Here is a 15,452-nt window from a genome sequence, read left to right on the forward strand (position 1 = left end):
TGCCCATACCTAAAGGCTACGGGACATTCGTATGGCGGGGGCACTCACGTCATCCCCCCCCCTCCCCCCGGTTAAACCACATCGTGGGGGTGCGATATAGAGGCTGCAAAGGCTCACACACATACACAGAGTGGGGAGGCGAGGCGGCTGGTACCCAACTTTGAGGCATCACCGCATGAAGGATTTCCCAGAGATTCGCGGGAAACACCGTCCCCGTCCGCCGCACTGGCAGCCCCACACCGCCGCTACGGCGCCCACCCCAGGGCCCCCCGTCCCTCCCTCGGCGCGGGCGATGCCTCTGTCCCCCAGGCTCTCGCCGCGGTGGCCGGGCGGGACGTGCGCTCCGGGGGGGGGGCCGGGGGATTCCTGCTGCCGCTCCGGCAGTGCCGGGAAACCGGGCTACTACTAGAGGAGGCGGTGGCGGAAGAGGGAGCCACAAACCGGCTCAGCCGCAGGAACCCCCGGGCCCCCGTCTGCGCGGGGGCCCACGGAGAAAGCCCGCGCTCTCTTCCGTCGCCCACCCGCCGCGGCATCTCCCTACCCAGTCCGGCCGCGCCATTTTAGTCACACACACACACACAGACACACACACACACACACACACACACACACACACACACACAGACACGCACACTCACACACAGACACACCGCGCGCGCGCACGGGAGCGAGGTTTCCGCTGCCGCTGCCAGAGACAACAGGCAGCAGCCGAGCCCGGGCTGCGCAGGCGGAGCAGCGGCAGCAGTGGGAGAGAGGGACACATACACACACGCAAGCACACACACCCACGCACCGCGAGCCAGGCAGAAATGTGCATTTCAGGTAATTTAAGGCCGCATTCCCGGCGCAGGGAAGGAAAAGCGCAGGCCTGCGCCCCACCAGCCCATTAACCCGCCGCGCAATCGGCATCCCGGGAACCCTTCATTGTTGCCTTTATTCCCTATGGCTTTTGCTTTCCAGGAGAGGGATAGAACGGAAAAAGCAAAAAGTGGGGGGGGGAGGAAGGGGAAAAAAGGAAAAATACCACCGAGCCAGCCCCTTCCCCCCGCTCGTCCCCCATTGTTTGTCCGCGGGAGGCTGGGAGAGCGCAGCGCCACGGGCTCGCTATTAGCCGGGCTCCGGCGAGCACTCCCCTGCCCCCAATAGCTCGGGAAACTTAGGAGGCAGGGTAGGGGGAAACCCCCCCCCCCCCCCCCCACATTGAATACAGAAGTCCCAGCGCTCCTGAGAGAGTTGGGCGAAGGCCTGCGCTCACTTCCGCAACGTTATCCTCGCAGAAATACCGGAGCACGGCCCCCGTTTCCTTCCCCCAGCCCCCGCCGCACCCCCGGGGGGTGGAGTGATTAATGGGCCGTACGCCCTTGGTTTCCCTCCGGCCACCCCGGCACACCGCTCCCCAGCGCGGAGCCGCCGCGGCACGCTGGGCGGGGGCGGCCCCCCCCACACATCCGTCGGGGACGTTGGGAGATATTGATCACGGACGACTTCATTTTGCATAACTGCGGCTGACAGGGCCTGTGGTTCCCTCATTTACGGAGCAACAGCTTCGCGGGGCTGATGGATGGGGAGCGGCTCCCTCCGCTCCCCCAACCCCCCACTCCGCTCCCCAGCCCCGCAGCCCCGCCGGGGGACGTCGGCTCCGCGCCTCATGCAGCAAATGGCCGCGCACAAGAGGCAAATATTAAACTTAGGTGCCTTCGTCTCTCGTTTTACCTAGCGCGGCCAGCATGGAAGCCTCTCGCTTCCCGCAGGGCTTTGTCTGCACAGCCACGCCAGGGCCAGGGCCGGGGCACGGGGACCTTCGGCGACTACATGCAAGAAAAAGTGCTTGGGAAGTTGGGGGGTTTCCCCTTTTTTTTTTTTTTAATTCCCTCCTCCTCCTCCCAACAACAAACAAATAAACAGCCTGGTTTCTGCTAAACAATGCATAAGAATTAGCCTCGCCCCAAAGTTTATGTCGGGTTTATGGCGCTAACGTTTCTCTTTAATGGGAACCGCTTTCCCGAGCACTTCTGGAAAGCGCTGGCGAGCCCTCAGTTACGAAAGCTGCATTACGAGCACCTCGACTAAACGTCTCTGCAACGTGTCCCGACCTCACATCACCACCTTCTCCACCTTCAGAGGAAACGCCAGTCCAGGGTGGGCACAGCCAACGCCAAACACCGCCCTACTCGGCGTGCGGAAGGCACCGGGGAAAAAAAAAAAGGAAACAAAACCAGGTGAAAAAAATACAAAAATTACAAATTAAAAAAAAAAGAAAAAGGAAATAAAAAGGACAAAAAGTTGCCCGTAGCGGCGGTGCCCCGGTGGAGGAGGCAGCGTGCAGGCCGCCACCGGCCCTGCCTTCGCATCCCCGCGCTCCGCACCGAAACAAAGCAGCGAATCAACTGCGATGCAGATGGGCGGCTATGAATTTTTTGCTGCTGCTTAGAGCTTTAATTACTCGTTCTTGATCCGTGGGACTACGACACGACACCGCCAAGGTTAAAATGCCCTGAACAGCTCTGAGCAGATGTGAACGAGTTGGCAGACGCGCAAATGAGGTCTGCCTCTAAGCATGATAACAAGTGACTAATACATTGCATATCGCTGAAAGAAAATTATTTTTCTCTAATTTGCATTAGCTTCTTTTTTTCTTTTTTTTTTTTTTAACGCCGCCGACATTCCCTCCTCAGAGGCAGCAGCATAATCCTTAAAATACTGCTCCGTGACTTTAAAAGATTTGGAAGGAGGCAGCAATTGCCAGTGTTTTGGCTATGCAAGTGTTTTGGCTATGCAGGCTTGTTTATCTTTCCGCCTTTGCTCCAAGGCGAAACTAGTTTCGCAAGCAGTATTCTTGCAGAAAAATGGCACATGTCATATAAAACACCAGTTTATAGGAATTGATGCTAAAATTGTTGAATGACTACTGGTGTACTTTTGCCACTAATAGCACAGTGTAATCCATAAAGGACCAAGGGGACAGTCAAGGCCAAAAGAGAAAAAAAAACCATAATAGATTGACTGGAGAGAAATAGATAAAGACAACCCATCGACCAAAACGACTAAAAGGGGGGTGAGGGGGGAAATAAGCATCTCCCCTTCTTACCTGCTTTCCACCCCAGAGACGCCTCGTCAAAAAGACAATAGTAAGTGGAGGTCACTTACTATATAAAACACAGCGGTTCTCGTAGGTAGCGAAATTATGTCAGTTACAAATATAGGCTGGAACCCAGTTCTCCAAGTTTCCTCGACTTTCCAGAGGCTCTTCTGAAAGGGCCAGGAGATCACTCTGGGTACTGGAGCAAACTTCAAGAACAGAGAGCATTTCATATCCTACGCTCAGAAGACACACCGAGGGCCTTAGATGCAGAGGCTTTGAGCAGAAAATAGCCACTCGGGAAATTTACGCACGAGGATTTTTTCACTGAAGACCTACTCCAGGGATCCCTGCACATCCAGGTTATCAGGGGTCGTACGCTGCCATCTCCAAGCGGCAACTTCTCTGCCAACACGTGTTTGTGAGGGAAACGCGCTGCCAGCCACCGCACCGTGCCCCGGCCCGGTCGAGCTCTCAGCCGGGCTGCCCTCTCCGACTACGGGGCTGCCGGGACACCGCGCCCGCCGCTCCCGCAAAGTCACCAGGGCCGGCGCAAACCTGCCGCCAGGAGGGATTTCCCAGCGCCGGGGCCGGGCACGGAGCCGGCCGCTCCTCCAGCTGCCTCCTTGCGCTTGTAAATCAAGCGGAGGCGGAAAGAGGGGCCGAGGGGAGGGGGCGGAACGCTTCTCCCGGCCCAGCGGCGTTTGCCTAAGCGTCGCGGCGGGCGGCAGGGGAGCGCGGCTGGGCGCCCCGCCGCCGCCGCCCGGGATGCCGCCGGGCCCCGGCGCGCCCCACCGGCCCCGCAGCGCCGGGCGGTGCCTCCGGGAGCGGCGGGGCGGCCCCGGGGCCACTCCGGCCGCAGCGAGAGCTTTTGTGTGCGAGTGCCAGCGAGGCGCGGGCTTTTCGCGCTCCAACAGCTGTCACATTATTTGCACTGGCTGTAAACAGCCTTCGCCTTCCCCCCCACCAAAACCCCCGCCCCCCCGCCTCAGAGTTAAATCCAGACTAACAATCCCCAGTTAGAGATCAAACCAACAACAGCAGCATTGTGTCTGCCTTCATTGCTTTACCATCAACTACTGCAGCTGGTTTACTCGAAACAAGGAACACCCTCTACCCACCTCCCCCGCCCCGGGGCCAGAAACGTGCTCGTTCCCGGAGGTTGGCCGGGCGGAGCCGCGCTGCCCGGGGGGTGCTGCGGGCCGGGCCGCGGCTGCGGGGTGCTGCTCCGCCAACCCGATGTCGGTGGGTGCCAAGCGCCGCGGGGCTCTCCCCCACAGCATACAGGGGTTTCCAGTCAGCACTCACGCCCGACGAAACGCCTGCACAATCACAAGTTGAGCTCCGCTCTCGGTCTGGCTTTTGGGAAAGGCGAGGGGGAACCCCGCTGTAGCGGGGAAAGCCGCGCCTGCAGCTGCGCAGCGCCCCGCGGCACACGGCGAGCTCGCCCCCGCGGCGCGGCGCGCCTCCGAGCAGCCCTTCCCCGGGAAAGCCGGGCTTCCCCCGATCCCTGCCCGGCTGCCTCGCACTGGGCCGCCGCCGGCAGCGTCCGACCTGCTGGGGCAGCGAACCTCCCGCCGAGGGGCCCCTCCGCCACCCCTGCCCGGGGCGGTGACCCCGCAACCCGCGGCGGCCCCGGCCGCTCCGCTCAGCCAGGCAGCAAAGACGCACTTCCACCTTCTCCTATCCACCGTAAGGAGAAAAAAAAAAAAAAAAAAAAAACAAGAAAAGCAAAATGCCAGTAACCTAAAGCACGACTCCAGCTTCGTTCATGATACAACCACCTGGAAGCAAAGGAGTGCGCTGCACACACTCTCAGAGGACCTTTTGCTGGGCACAGCTGGAATTTGAGTGTAAATCCTCATAGCTCCTTCCCTGCCCTTACTTATTTTTACATCAGCAGCAAAGTTGGAGGAGACATGGAATTTACTTTACAGAAGCATGGGGAAAATAAATCTGTTCGAGGAAACCTTTCCTTGCCCATTCTGAGTGCTGGCATTACCCAAATTGCACATCTTTTAAGGGAAAACAGAGACACGGCAACTTTCTCTGAAATTTGTGTCCCACACAAACTCTTTATGAGGCCCCAGGAGCTGAAATAACACTTTCTATGTACCTACATGCAGCCTGGGAGACACCGCCAGTAAGGAAAAATAGCTGACTTTATTGGAAGCATGTCTCCATCTCGGCCTAACTCCTGCCAAAGGGCAGTACTACCCTGGCAGGTATGGTGCTTCACACTAATGTGGTAAGTCTCCAGTCGACTTCCGAATCAGATTCACCACCCAAAGACACCAGTACATATTCATAGGTCAGTATCATCGACCATTCATTGCCTATACCTAGCTAGAAATCTGCTGGCCTGGTAAAAACCACTGCTAACAGAACAATGTCAGCAAAGGCTGCAACACAGTCTTGTGAGAGACAGGCGATTCGTGCCTACTGAGGCTCTTTCAGCACAAAGGCTTTTAGAGGAAGAAGAGAGAGAAGAGGGGGAAAAAGGAGGGAGGGCTCTCGTGTTTCAGGGCTGCTGTCCCCTGGGAACCAAGAACCAAGTGTAGCTTCAATCAAATGCTGACTTCTCCTCTGGGAGCTCAGTAGGAAACCTGATCTCACTAGCTCATGCCTGCCTCCATGCATATAGGCTGGGTTTTCTTTCATACCAGCAATTTGTATAAAGAGGGGAGCCAGTATAGTTTATTGCAAACGAGATCTCGCAGTAATGGATCTAGAGAGATACTTCTGTAGCTAAAATAAGACAACCTTCAGCCACCTGCTCAGGGCAGGCCTCGCCACAGCCGCCTCCAGCACGGCACACAGGGCTAGGCTGTGGGTGCCCTGGCACAGCACGGCACAGCCTCCCACGTGTCTCCTCCAGCCCTGCATCCTCCCCAGCTGGCAGCCCGGGTTGGGGTTTTGTGCAATGCCAGGTTACACTTCCATTAAAACGTTTACCCCGGGAGATCACTTCCTGCTTGCACAAGTACTGTTCCAGCTTCCCCTGCTGCTCCCAACTTTAGCCAGAGGTATTTCTCTCCTTGCCCAGCAAGGCCTGGAGACCCTGCAAAGCATCCACCCTGCTCCTGGGCTGCCCTGGCATGGCACAGCACGGCACAGCACAGGAGGTCTGCAGGGGAAGGCAGGCCAGTCCTCAGAGCTCTGCATAACTTCACACCGGGCTGCTTAATTCTGCACGGGGCTTTGCTAATCCACTTTGTGCTTGACTACTGAAACAGGAGGAAAGGAAAACACTGTACGGGGGAGTACGACCAGGCCAGAGCAAGGTGAGCCTGGGGGACTGCAGCCTGTGGGAAGGGCTTTCCTCAACATCCAGCTCAGCCTCCTACTGCTCTGGGCAAGTTGGAGAAGCTTAAAGCACAACCCAGCACACCAGGGCGTGGGAGCAAAGGGGATTGCCCGAGGATCAGAGATCCCTGCAGGATCTCTCCATAGCCAGGAGCTTTCACATGGAGAAAGTTCGGCTCAGGGAGGGAATTTACACTTAGAAAGAGGAGCTCAGCCCATCCCTTCTTGTGCCATTAACAAGTTCTCTGTGAATTTCAAGGAGAGCTGAGAATACGCCCCTCCAGCTTTGATTTCACTTCTCTGTCCCTACCTGTCACCATACACAAATGCCATACTCAAACCATGACTAAACCAGCCCCACAAATCTCTCTCGCCCCTCGAGGACACTCCCAGATGCAATGCCACCCCACCCCAGGAGAACACAGAGGAAACACAGCGGTGGGTGAGGGACAGGCAGCCCCACAGCACCTGTTCACCTGACAAGGACACCAATCAAGCTGCCCCAAGCATGGAGTCTCTTGTTCTCTGTGCAAGTACAGGTGTACTTCCCTCTGCTGTCAGCTGTGCCAAGTGCCAGCTACTCCAATACTCCAGTGCATGTGGAATTCTCACTTTTGTAACTGACGCTACAGGCCCAAATGTTTTGTAATATTCAAATACTGAAAGGCATACAAGGCCCCCAGGGGAGGTACTGGGGTAAGACCAAGAGCTCCTCCAGATGAAAACGAAAAGCAAACCACGCTCTGAGAAAGAATGAGCTGGCAGACTGCAACCCACCATGGGCCGTCTAGAGGTGCACAGGGAAGGAGTCCACCACAGCACCAAGCTGCTGCAGCTCCTGGATGTGGGAGATAACTCCAAGGGCAGCAGGAGCCACAGAAAGGAGAGCACCAAGGCTGGGGACTCTCCAAGAAGCAGGCAGAGGAAGCACAATGACAGGCTTTCCTGATGCAGGCTTGGCCACGGAGAACAGCCCCGAGCCTCCCCTTTCCCCCGTGCTCTACTGAACACACTTAGCTCTTTATACGAGCTGTTCCCAGTGTGGCTGGTGGATTCTGCGCTTTCCACTTTAATTGTCTTATCCAAATAAAGCTTTGTTTTCCTTAGCACGACAATCCCAACATTCAGACCGAGATTTTCATTGGACAGAGGAGATATTTTATTCTCAGATTGTTTAGGGAGCCAGGGCTTACACGGAACAGCCCCAGCTTGTGTGCCTCCACTCACAATGGGCGCTTTGCAGCCCCTTGTCCCATCATGTAGATTCATTTTACAGAGTTATCAGGGTGAGAATCGTGTTTCTCTCAACTTCATAGCTTTCCAAGTCTATCCTAGATTTTAACAAGTCTTTTAGTTTGCACCTAGACAATAAATTTAGTTTAATTTAGCTTCCGGTCTTTAATTTTAGCAGGTCTTCTTTTTGCATGCAAATCAATATGGCAATTACCATCTAAAAGCTCACCCAGCCCTAGGTCAATGTAAATTGATCATTGTCCGCCTTCTACAAAATAACACCGGGAGTCTGTGGTGCATAATGAGATTATACTGGAAACTGTCTTTCAGACCACAAATTATATTTCATGCTGTCAGGATCTTCTCCAAGCGGACCTCCTTGCATGTCTAATCACATGGCACCCATTCTATCAGCTCATGAGGTAGTTTTGGGGTGCAAAGAGTGAGGGAAGAGTCCCAGATAATTCAGACAACAATTCTGGAAAACAGGCAGGCAGGTACAGAGTGATGCTCTCACTCGCTAACTTTTCCAGCAGTGGAAGAGAGGAGGGGAAAAAAATCTCCCCTCAGCCAAGAACTGCTGTCCAGCAAACAAGGAAAAATGAATTCCCTGCTGGAAAGCAGCAGAACTTTCCTAAAGCCACATTTGCAAGGAGTTCTTGGCCTCCTCCTTTCCGTCCCCACCTCATTCTGCTGGAGCACTGGCATACTGCTCCGGAGAAACCCGAGGAAGGATGCTCTCCTGGCAGAGACCGCCCTGCCCGCCGCAGCCCGGGGACCTGAGCAGGTCAGGTCGGAGGGAAAGGTCGCTCCGGAGCAGCGACTGCTGTAAGCCGGTTCCCTGAAAGGCCAGAGGATTAACGGGATCTGCTCACAGCCAGGGGAACTCCCCCTGCCTGCAGCCCGGGCCTCCGCGTTCCCTCCGGCACGCACACGCGATGCAGCCAGCGAGCGCTGCTCGGCGTATTCCAAAGGGGCAAGCCCGGCTCTCCATGCCACTGTTCCGGTTACTGCAAAACCAAGAAAGAGGGGAGCAGGCCCGCTCTAGCCATCAATTATTTCTAAAGCAACACCAGCCTAAGGAGGAAGTATTAAACTTGGCTTCATGCTGCTTTAAGTCCACACTAAAATGTGATGTATTGCAGTGTTCAGGGGAAAGACAGCGTGTCGCACATCACCTGTGCAACCCAACTGTGCTGCAGGGTCCCAGCAAGAGCACAGACCTCTGTTGAGACATGCAGAAATCGGAGATCACTTGTCCTCCACACTAAGCACCGAATTACTCCAAGCCATATTTAATCTGAGAGCAACGTGGCTGCTTAGCTACGACCTGAACTGCAGCAGGCCCTCTGCCTGTCTTTGCAGGGGCCACTCATCGGTCAAAGTTGAGAGACCTTGTAAATGACAGCCATACATTGCCAAAACTACTTTGGTATGTGCCACGCTCATTATTTTGGGCCGTGGTGACCTGGGTCCATTTTCTCCACAAACGGAGACATGAAAACATGTCAACAACTTTGTGCACTCTCGCAGCTGCACAGATCCAGAAAGTTTGCTTGCATGGACTGTACAGGCACCTCTGCAGCTCAGTCACTGTTAGGGGACCTTGGCTTCCTCATCATTCTTCAAAAAAAGTGTATTATCATGGGGTGAAGGAAGAGGAGGGAAGAGGGAATGACAATTTTGAACTGATTGAGAAGCTGCAGCTCTTGGCACATTCTGGTAAAGGCAAATACAGTGTGTGACACGGAGCCTGGATTGTCCACCAGCACAGGAATAAAGCCAAGGCACCAGTATTGTTTCAAGACCCAGTCCATATTTGGGCATTCAGCTCACACATCCCAAGTATTGCTTTAAATATTAGAGACATTCGCCAATGTCGTTCATAATGCACTCAAATGGTAGAAGTCATTTCTGTTCGCGCTCAGATTACTGGCTTGGTCTTGATGGTGGGGGGGTTTTTTGTGGGGGGAAAAGAGAGGGAAACCCTGCTGAGTCTGTTTGCACTGGTCTCTATTAGATATGCAACAAATCTGCCATTTCCGGCGCTGCTTCTATCTAATTAGAGATGTATTTAGATGTGACGTGTAAATAAGCGCTGAGCTGCCTGCTGCCCTGGCTGCGTGGACTGCTCGGGAGCATTTCCAATAAGGCTGTAGCGCCCGGAACCAGAGCTCAGACAAAGAGGGATGGGAATGGTCTGCGCTGCAGGCGAATCCAACAAAACCAGCTTTTATCTATCGCTCTAAAGCCTTAACTGCTTTTAATCTGTACCGCCCAGGCTTGCACGCCAGGATCGCATCTCATCCACCGAGGACGTCTCAAGCACAAAAGGAAGCACACACGCACGGAGGAGCTGCAAACAACCCCCGACCCACCCAAGCTGCAAGGCAGACCCCGCTCTCCACCTGCCCTTGCGTTCCACGAGGTGTGCTCGCTCCCGTGGGCTTCCAAACAGCCCGAGGCAGGTACGCCCGGCTCCTGCCTGCACCGACACGAGCCGAGGGCTGCCCCACGCTGTGAGCACAGCTGTGGCCCATGGGGCGAAGGGCACCGAGCTGCCGGGGGAGAAGCTGACGGAACCTGAAGGCGGCCACGGAAACTCGCTCCCCCCGCGGGCCGGAACCTCCATCTCGGGATTTCCAGCGCGGCCCGCGGGAAGAGGAGGGGCACGGCAGGGCGGCGAGGGGCGGAGAGCCCTGGGGACGCCCCGACACCCCCGAGCCCGAGGGGCTGCGGCGGCTGCCCCGGCCCTGGGGCTGCCTGACTCCGACTCCAAGCGCTCCTCGGAGTTTCCAGAGAGGAAACTCCTGGGAACGACATCATCTGGCACTCGCCTCGTGAACTCTTTTCCTGTTGTGGGAAACATCTCGTATAAAGCCATTAGATGGACGGGGCAGCGCCGGGGCCCGGAGGCGCGCTACCCGGTCCCCCCCCCCCAGCTCCGACAGCATCACTGCGATCGCTGCTGCGCTGCCGCATCCTTCCAGGCCGGGATAGCTAGCCACGATCCCCTCTGGCGTGAAGGGTTAACAACCATCACCACCAACACAAAAAAAAAAAAAAAAAAAAAAAAAAAAAGGAAGGAAGAAAAGAGGGAGGAAAAAAAAGAAAAAATATCGCGGTGACCTTTTCCGTCTCCCCCACTCTCCCTTTCAGGCTCCGGTTCCTGAGCTCGCAGGGAGCCTGAGCGGCTGTCTAGACCGATCTATCACAGACGGACAAACAATACCAGGAGAAGCCCCTGCCCGGTCCTCAGCCTCTGCCACTCACCTTAGAAATGGCGAAGAACAGAAAAGTGACCGCGATACAATCCTCCCCGGTATATTTATAGCCTTCCACACAGCCCACCTTCATGCCTGACAAATGAGATTTTGTCTGCTCTCTCAACGTACGCTCCAATAAACACACACACTTTTTTTCCCCTTTTTCTTTTTTTTTTTTTGTGTGTCTGTCTGTTTGTTTTTGGTAACATTTCGGGCTCGTCCCTCCGATCTCGGGGAGGGCGAGGGCCCACCACGCCCGTGCGTGACGGCAGGTTTGATAGCGGGGGCAGGAGGAACTAGGGGGAGCAGTAGGGGTCCCGGTCACTCGTCCATATGCAACCTCCCACCCTGGAAGCTTCAATATCCGTATTCATCACGCCCCTTCGCACCCGGCCCCCCTCACCCGAAGTACTCCCTGGGCCCTGCCAGCCTTCCAGGTTGGGTATTAAAGAGGTATACGGGGCGAGGAGCCGGAGGTCCAACGCTGCAAAAGGCTGGGGAATAACTAATGAGCTGTGCAGCCCATTGATCCGGTGCATACTTCCTAATTAACTCTGAGTCACCTATTTGTGACAGCAATTCAAAGAACTGCACCAGGGATAAACTGCAACCCCGGCGCGCGAAGGCAACCCGGCGGGGGGGGGCGGGGAGGGAAGAGGCGGGGGGGGGGGGGGGGGGGGAGGAGGAATTTGCTCCTAATCCTCCTAAAAGCAATTAGGGTGAGCGCTGCGCTGGCTACCTCTCGAGAAGGAGGAAAAAAAAAAAAAAAAAAAGGAAAAAAAAAACCCACCCAGCGGCTCCAACAGCAGAACCGAAAGGAAATGAATCGGTGTGTCGCAAGGGCGACAGCACCGGGCTCCAGACAGACAGGCAAGCCTCAGCACCTCGGGGAAGAAAGTCGGCGAGAGCGACGGCCGGAGGAAGCGGAACGCCGGTCTCGGCGGGCAGCGGCGCGCACGGAGCTGCGGGAGGAGCGCGGGCGGCGGTGACCCGGGAGCGGCGGAGTCACCGGCGGGGGGTGCGGGCGCTGCCCGGGGCACCCAGACCCCTCACCGCCCGCCCGCTCTCGCCCCCAGCTTTGTTCCCAAGTGGCTCTGGCGGGGCATTGCTCTTCCCGGCCGCCCCCCGCGGTAGGGCCACGGGGAGGGGGCGGGAAAAAAAAAAAAAGTTAATAGAAACCTTTGGAAAACCCGGGCTTGGCTACGTGGTGCGGGTTGGGCTCCCCCCCCCCCCCTTTTTAATGCAAACACGAATACAAAAGCTGCGGGCTCCAAAGAGCAGATGAAAGCAATGAACGGAGTTTCTGGAAAAGATTCATTAGTGGGAATTAATGCTGCGAAGAGCTCCGAGGCAATACCATTAAAGTCAGTCCCCACACTTTGTCAGTTTTACACCGCTCGCTATGGTCGGGGCTTTTTTTTTTTTCTCGTCGGGGTAAACGGGGGAGGTGCTCTTCGCCTTCCCCTCGCCCCCTCTGCGATCGCCAAACCCGGGATCCGTCAGACATCGCGGAAATGAGAGGGAGGGAGGGAGGGAGGGAGGAAGGGGAAAGAAAAAAAAAAAAAAAAACAACAAACAAACCACCCAAAATACACACATCGAGAAAGAAAGAGGAACGTGAACGCTCCGCAGCCCTCGCCCCCGGACTCGCTCCGCGAACATCAAATGCATGCCTCATATGCTGCGCAGAGCCGCCCCACTTGGCCCTGCCTTCACAAAGCAGCCTTCGCTGCCTCTCCGCCTGGCCGTCCCCCTCCGGCCTCCCCACTGATGGCAAGCCCCGAGCCTCCCTCTGGCTCGCTCTCCCAACTCCAAACTACATTTTCGGGCTGACTAAACTTCCGTGTCACTACGGACCTCACGCCAGCACAGCTCCGCGCACGGGAAAGCCCCGGGCCGCCCTGTTCCACGTGCGCCGCGGCGCCCGCCCCGCCGGGGCGGAGGGACGGGGGGAGCAGCGCCTCAGGCTCTCCCGGCGGGGAGGAGGCAGCCGGCAGCGGGCTCTCCCGGCGGGAAGAAGGCAGCCGGCAGCGGGCTCTCCCCGCCGCTCACCTGCCCGCCGCCGCCGGACCGCGCGTTGCTCTGGGCGGGGAGCGCGGAGCCCGGCCCGCCCAGCGCGGGAGCTCTCCCGGCTCCGCGAGCCGGCAGCGCCGCTCCTTGCTCGCCCCGTCCCACGGGAGCCCCCGTAACGCCGCTGCTTCGGCGCCTTCCCAGTCACAAAGTGCGAGACGACGGGAACACCGCCACCACTCCCCACACGGGCGCACCGGAGCCGACAACGCGATCGGGTGCTTCCCCCCGCCTGCGCTGCCCCAAACAGGCATCTTCACAAGCAACTGCCTCCAAACTTCCCCTCCGACACCGCAGTCCCAGAGGCGCTCCGCTAGACCCTCCTGCCCCCGCCGCCGCCTGCCCGCCGCTCCCGCCCGAGCCCCGCTGCCCCGCGCCGTAACTTTCTGCCACGCCACCGCTCTGCCTTCCCCGCAGCCGCCCCGGCACCGCGGGACTCGGCGGCGACGCTTCCGCACGGGAGCTGTTCGCGGAGCGGAACACTGACCTTCCTGCCGCGCCGCGGGGCTGTGGCGTGCGCGGTCCGAGACGCGGGTCCCCACACAGTCGCCTGGCCCTGCTGCTCTCCCTGAAGGGCAGTCCCGTCGGGAGTGGGAAGAAGAGACGAGAAAAGTTTCACGATCCGACTCCCCCTCTCCGTGGGTGCGTGTGTCGCGGCTTGCCCCAGCGCGGGCGGGTCGGGGAAGGGGCGCGGAAAGACCAGGGAGCTGCGGAGCGCGGGGAGCGGGAGCGTGGCCGCCCTCTGCGCCGACGGGGCAGGTGCCCGCGGGAAGGGCTTTGCTCCTCGGCTCGACTGGGCTCAGCAGCGGGAGTGGGAGCGGCAGCCCGCGATGCTCATTCCGGCTGCCGGCTCTGGTTTGGCAGCGCCATGTTGCTGGCTTGCTCCGGGCGAAGTTCCTGCGCTGGCGAGCGCGGCGCTCCCCACATCTCGCCCGCGCCGCCGTCTCCCGTGCCCTGGCCGCCGCGGCTTTGTGTGTGTGTGGCTGGGGATTTAATTCTCCTCCTCCTCCTCTTCTCCTCCTCTCTCTCTCTTTTTCTTCCTCTCCCCCCCCCCCTCCCCTCTTTAGTCCGCCGGGAAAGCCGCTCTTCCTCACCTTGCCGCTGGGAGACCGGGCTCCGTCTGCTGCACGCTGCGCTCCCCTCGCATCCCCCCTCCCTCTCTCCCTCCTCCTCCTCCTCCTCCTCCTCCAGCCGTCGCCTCCCCTCCCTTCCCCTCCCCCCGGGCAGGCGCTGCACCGAGGGAGCCGCCGCCAGCAGCAGCAGCGGCAGCAGCGCCGCCACCGCTTTTTCCCTCAGCAAGTTTCCCCCTCCCCTGGCTGCGTTTCCCTGCTCAGGCAGGGCTCGCCCGGCCGCTCGCCCGCTCCCCTCCTTGCCCTGACTAATTGATTTGGCCCCCCTCGCCGCGCCGCCAGCCCCTCGCCTCGCTCGCTCCCCCCGGCTGGCACAGGTCGCTGCCAAGCTGCGGCGCCCCGGGGGGGGACTCCGCGCTCCCCCGCAGGCAGGAGGGGGAAGCCGCCCCCCCCGCCCCGCCGATACTCCCCTCTCTCGCTACCCAGAAGGCCAGTGGAGAACCGCAATTACCATAAAGCTCCGTTCACTCCGCTCCGCCAAGCTGTCAAAACCCCGGCGGCGGCGGCGCTGCCAGACATCGCTGCGAGCCTCCGCGGCGGGTCGCGCCGCGCTGCCACCCCCCGCCACCCCGCTCGCCCCCGGCCCCCCCAGCCCGCTTCCCCCGTGATCCCAGCGGCGCCTGGAATACCCCCCGGCGATGCAACCCTCGCCCACAGTCACACCCGCCGGCTCCGGGGTTCCCCCGTCGCGCAAAGGCATCCCCGCTCCCCCAGGACTTGCCGAGGACTCGCAGCCGTCGTAACCCCCCGCAGGGGTCACACCACGAGCGGACCCTTTCGGCCGCAGCCTCTCACACTCGCGGAGGGGGGGTGTGTCGCCCCCCCCCCGGAGGTCCCTCTCTGGGTCCCACCCGCCGCCCCCAACTTCGCGTGGTCCGCGGCTCGGCCGCGCTGATTTCCGCGCTTCCCCCCCGGTCCGCTTCTCCGAGCTCTGAATCGGGATGGGAAAAAAAGCCACTCGTTTGTCAACGTCTGCATTGCGGGGGGCGGGGGGGCCGAGGGGGACCTTATTAAAGCGCGTTTTCGCCTGAGCCGGCTTTGGCAGCCCTTAACGCGCTTTTTACCCGGTGTGAGCAGTGTGGCAACCCGGGGTGGGGTCACGACTGAAGCGCCGTTTCCATCGCTGGCATTTCTAGGGCTGCTTTAAGATTTCTGCCCGGATCGTGGAGCCCTTTAATCTCCCGGTTGGTAGTTATCGGCTGCATCTATTTACTTTGGCAAGGCAACTTTTGGCTCAGCGAGCTCGACTCGTAAATTTCACGTTCATAACGCCCATACCCGCTGATATTCCCAGGTTTGGTCCCGCAGAGCCCGCGGCGTGGAAGCTCCCGGGGCGGCCCCGGCCTCAGGGCCAGGCGGGCTCTCGGC

General features: G+C 58.7%; 1 protein-coding gene across 7 annotated transcripts in view; it reads right to left on the reverse strand.

Annotated features, from left to right (window-relative positions):
* BCOR (BCL6 corepressor) overlaps nucleotides 1-15,452 on the reverse strand; it is an 82,110-nt gene that overhangs the window by 44,539 nt on the left and 22,119 nt on the right. For 2 of the 7 annotated variants that reach the window (XM_059839983.1, XM_059839986.1), the window contains exon 1: nucleotides 13,442-14,003. The exons of 2 other annotated variants lie outside the window; for them this stretch is intronic. The gene's annotated coding sequence lies outside the window, so the exon portion shown is untranslated. Of the gene's footprint in view, nucleotides 1-13,441; nucleotides 14,005-14,048; nucleotides 14,129-15,452 lie in introns of those variants that run through there. 3 more of the 7 variants (XM_059839979.1, XM_059839981.1, XM_059839984.1) reach the window with 3 other exon arrangements.

This window comes from Haemorhous mexicanus, chromosome 2 (assembly GCF_027477595.1).
Source record: "Haemorhous mexicanus isolate bHaeMex1 chromosome 2, bHaeMex1.pri, whole genome shotgun sequence".
Lineage (NCBI taxonomy): Eukaryota > Metazoa > Chordata > Aves > Passeriformes > Fringillidae > Haemorhous > Haemorhous mexicanus.